The sequence below is a fragment of the Battus philenor genome, unplaced genomic scaffold (genome assembly GCF_028537555.1).
Source record: "Battus philenor isolate CCGP_79_NKW_IND1 unplaced genomic scaffold, ilBatPhil1.0.hap1 SCAF_48, whole genome shotgun sequence".
Lineage (NCBI taxonomy): Eukaryota > Metazoa > Arthropoda > Insecta > Lepidoptera > Papilionidae > Battus > Battus philenor.
This window is the reverse complement of record NW_027181713.1, coordinates 37,501-42,500: the sequence shown is the minus strand read 5'-3', so window position 1 is coordinate 42,500 and position 5,000 is coordinate 37,501. Positions and strand designations below refer to the sequence as shown.

At 51.3% G+C, this 5,000-nt stretch overlaps 2 non-coding genes across 2 annotated transcripts; both read right to left on the bottom strand.

Moving 5' to 3' along the window:
* Positions 1-1,006: 1,006 nt before the first annotated feature.
* LOC137929266 (5.8S ribosomal RNA) lies at positions 1,007-1,163 on the bottom strand. The gene has a single exon (XR_011108814.1). It is a non-coding gene; the product is annotated as a 5.8S ribosomal RNA (ribosomal RNA).
* An 807-nt stretch (positions 1,164-1,970) lies between these two features.
* LOC137929251 (small subunit ribosomal RNA) lies at positions 1,971-3,874 on the bottom strand. Its single transcript, XR_011108805.1, has one exon. It is a non-coding gene; the product is annotated as a small subunit ribosomal RNA (ribosomal RNA).
* Positions 3,875-5,000: the final 1,126 nt, after the last annotated feature.

Genomic DNA, 5,000 nt, shown 5'->3' with positions numbered 1-5,000 from the left:
CCACCGTCGCGATCATCGCGCGTCGCAGAGCGAGTGCGCGTGCGCGAGGCGCGCGCGTCGCGAGTCCTTAGAGGTCTCTAGACGCGCGCACGCACAACGCAACGCTGCACACACAACACGCGTTGCGCGATGAACGACGACGATGACGATGATGATGATTATGATGATACGAGCGTAAACGAAAATCTCGACACGCATACGCGAGCGCGAGTACTTTTCGTTAGCGATCGATCGTCCGGCCCTTTCGGTATCGGTCCGTATCGATACGATAATATAACGTTCGCACTGGAACGACGACGCGTATCACCGACATAATACGGATGCGTAGCGACGACGAGCGGTGAACTCTCTCGCATCGGGCTAGGCGCGCGCGCACATGAACATCACGTAATGTTTACTTACATATGTTTGTGTGTGCGTTACGCTTGCCGCGCAAGAAAACATTCACCGCCTGCCGGTCGCATCCGTCGGAGACGCGTCGTCTGTGCTTCCGATATATTTTATTATATCGTATACACGAACCGATGAGCTCGGACGAAGACCGCACTACGAAGACTCGCGTCTTAGCGATGCGTGTAATCTTTTCACACTCGTTTCATATTCAATACAATTCGATATATTTAAACGGACCGTAAACGCGCTCCGCGCGTACGCGGACGTGAGGGGTGCAGCACCCCGCCGTCCGTCGTCCGTCGCGAAGAACGTTCAACGGAAACCGTCAATTGTTCGAAAGAGCGCGCGCCCGCTCGCCCGCGCGCGGTAGTGCGGCAGCGGCAGCGCGACGACAGCGACGGCGGATAGTGAGAGAGAGAGAGTGAGAGCCGCGGCGGCGCGGACGAGAGACTCTTATTAGAGATCGTCCCATCGCACCGTCCGCGAGCTCGTTCATCACCCCCCACCAACCCGCCGCCGCCGCGTCGCGCGTCACCGCCGCGCGCATCGACCGGCGCGAGCGCACGTAGCGCGCGTTCTACACCGAACAGTGTGGTTTTTATATTTTAACAGCCGGCCCTCAGACAGGAGTGGTCCTGGATATTTCTCCACGGACCGCAATGTGCGTTCGAAATGTCGATGTTCAAATGTGTCCTGCAGTTCACACTATGACGCGCAGTTAACTGCGTTCTTCATCGACCCGCGAGCCAAGTGATCCACCGTCCAGGGTAATGGTTTTTTCTTAATGTTGTTATTACTTACGGTAGCGGCCTACGGCTCTCGCCGTCGGCCACTTGATTGTCCGTTTTTATGTATTAACGTCGAAAGTTGGTCGAATTCATGTGCGCCGAGGCGTTCATAAAGAAACGGCACCGAAAAAGCTTAACGCCCCGACGCGAATCCTTTAGAATGATGAACGACGACGACCCGCGCACCCCCCAACGAGCTGGCGTGACGCACGACATTGTCATCTTTCTAACCGCTTAAATTTCGTTTTGTATAGCGCCAACCGACAATAAAGGGCCTGAGCTAGGCAGTGGGGATTTTCACCGCTTCGAACGCTCCGTTTGGTATGCCCCGGTCGGCGCTCGTCTCTCGGCGTTTTTCCGCCACCCGGCCGCTTCGACGGCGGCGGAGGCAGCGGCGGCGGTAGCACTTTCGACGAATGCCACCACCGCCACCGGCCACCGCCACGGCGCCGTCGCCGCTGCGCCGTTAGGCGTAATAGACGCTAGAGACAATTATTTCACATTTTATTTTTTATACATATATACAAACACGCACACACACACGCACGCACACGCGCGCGCGCTCGTCCGCATTAGATACGAACAGCAGCGCGCGCGTACGTACATATATATGTATATATGTCGTATATATATATATCATTATGGATGTATTACATATATATATGTGTAAACACGGTATGTACGAAGTCGTCGTCGTCGTCGTCGTCGTCGTCGCAACAGCAACAACAGCAACAGCGGCGCAACAACGTTCGTGAACATATCACGCGTCTCGCACACATACACACACGTTAATGATCCTTCCGCAGGTTCCCCTACGGAAACCTTGTTACGACTTTTACTTCCTCTAAATGATCAAGTTTGGTCAACTTCCCAGCAACGCCGACGGCCGTGAAGCCACCGCGTGTCGGTCCGAAGACCTCACTAAATCATTCAATCGGTAGTAGCGACGGGCGGTGTGTACAAAGGGCAGGGACGTAATCAACGCGAGCTTATGACTCGCGCTTACTAGGAATTCCTCGTTTATGGGGGATAATTGCAAACCCCAATCCCCAGCACGAAGGAGTTTCAACGGGTTGCCCGGGCCTCTAGGCCAGGGAGAACATGCTGATTCCTTCAGTGTAGCGCGCGTGCGGCCCAGGACATCTAAGGGCATCACAGACCTGTTATTGCTCAATCTCGTGCGGCTCGAAGCCGCCGGTCCCTCTAAGAAGAATTTTAATACGTCGCCAGTGAGTTGCGCCACCGGAGCGGCGCACACCTAAATGACGACGCCTATTTAGCAGGCTAGAGTCTCGTTCGTTACCGGAATTAACCAGACAAATCGCTCCACCAACTAAGAACGGCCATGCACCACCACCCACCGAATCAAGAAAGAGCTGTTAATCTGTCAATCCTTCCGGTGTCCGGGCCTGGTGAGATTTCCCGTGTTGAGTCAAATTAAGCCGCAGGCTCCACTCCTGGTGGTGCCCTTCCGTCAATTCCTTTAAGTTTCAGCTTTGCAACCATACTCCCCCCGGAGTCCAAAATCTTTGGTTTCCCGGAAGCTGCCCGCCGAGCCATCGTAGTAACGTCGGCGGATCGCTAGATGACATATTTACGGTTAGAACTAGGGCGGTATCTAATCGCCTTCGAACCTCTAACTTTCGTTCTTGATTGATGAAAACACCTTTGGCAAATGCTTTCGCTGATGTTCGTCTTGCGACGATCCAAGAATTTCACCTCTAACGTCGCAATACGAATGCCCCCAGTTATCCCTATTAATCATTACCTCGGAGTTCTGAAAACCAACAAAATAGAACCGAGATCATATTCTATTATTCCATGCACGAAATATTCAAGCAGCATTTTGAGCCCGCTTTGAGCACTCTAATTTGTTCAAAGTAAAATTGTCGGCCCATCTCGACACTCACCGAAGAGCACCGCGATAGGATTTTGATATTGAACCGCCGTTTTACCGACGGCTCACCGACGATATGCTCCGCAGACGTGTCAGTATCACCGCGGATGCGGTGCACCGACAGCGCGGCGCACAAATGCAACTACGAGCTTTTTAACCGCAACAATTTTAGTATACGCTATTGGAGCTGGAGTTACCGCGGCTGCTGGCACCAGACTTGCCCTCCAATTGTTCCTCGTTAAAATATTTAAAGTGTACTCATTCCGATTACGAGGCCTCGTAAGAGTCCCGTATCGTTATTTTTCGTCACTACCTCCCCGTGCCGGGAGTGGGTAATTTGCGCGCCTGCTGCCTTCCTTGGATGTGGTAGCCGTTTCTCAGGCTCCCTCTCCGGAATCGAACCCTGATTCCCCGTTACCCGTGACAACCATGGTAGTCGCAGAAACTACCATCGAAAGTTGATAAGGCAGACATTTGAAAGATGCGTCGCCGGTGCTGGACCATGCGATCGGCAAAAGTTATCCAGATTCATCAAAATTAACGACTTCGGACGCGAGGCCCTCCGTCGATTGGTTTTGATCTAATAAAAGCACTCATCCCATCACTGGTCAGAGTTCTGATTGCATGTATTAGCTCTAGAATTACCACAGTTATCCAAGTAACCGAGGTAAGATCTAAGGAACCAAAACTGATATATTGAGCCATTCGCGGTATCGCCTTAATACGGCTTGCACTGAGACATGCATGGCTTAATCTTTGAGACAAGCATATAACTACTGGCAGGATCAACCAGGGAGCTAGCTAGAGCTAACACACACCAACACCGCACATACGAGAGATATGAGGGTGATGATGATATGATAGACGTGTGACAAGCGACGCGTCGGACGTTCGAAACGCCGTGACGCGCCGGTGCCTAGGTAGCTTTTTGCGTGCGTGCGTGCGTGCGTATTTATTACAATACACACACAACACCACACCGCAACAACAAAATGAATTCGTTTTTCTATCTGTTCACGGAGGAAAATGTATATCTCAACACTCGCCTCGCGTTCGTCCAGATTTACTTTGGACGCGGCATCGCGTCCGATTCATCGGAACGTTCTTTGACGAGACACATACAAATCTTCACTTTTATAAAATATCGTTTCGCAAAACGAACAATGACCGATTTCCAGCCCGGTTTTAGAGAGATCCGAAATCCTTGATTTATATATCATGATCGACCGTCGCGCGACTAGCGCGCGACGAGCTCGTTGATGCGATGCGTTAAGGGCCGCCCCGAAGTCGACTCGGGAGCCCAACGCCGTTCGCGTTAATTAAACGAGACGTTCTCTTACGCCTTCCGCTCTTACATAACGGAGACGTCGTCCGACACAGTTTACGGTGTGTTGTTGTGGGGAGATGATCCCCTTTTTCTTCCCTCCTCCGCCGCCGCTGTGTCGTTCGTGCGTTTGTCGGTTATAGAAGTTTCAGTTTCGGGCGTTCTCGTTGGTGGCGCGCGTTGTTTGTGTATCGGTGTTATTAGTTTTGTTCGATTCGCGCGCGTTTTCTAAGAATAATTTTTAATTTTTTTTTTTTTTATTTAAAAAAAAAAAAAAAAAACTAAATCTAAAAAAAACGCAATCTCCGCAAACAAACTAACACCACCACACCACACACACCCCACCAACCAAAAAAACACACTCCACACTCCACAACCACCAACAAACAAAACAAAACAGAAGAGCATCGGAGAGAACTCTATTCGGCCGACCGGCGCGTCTCGCGCCAGTCCCATGTATATGCGGGAACGACTGTATGCGTCTCCGCGTAGCGCGATAGAGCGTTCGCGTATCGATTGCATACCACCGATCTACATATCTATATCTGACCCTGATCTCGATGTCATCGTCGTCGTCATCATCATCATCATCATCATC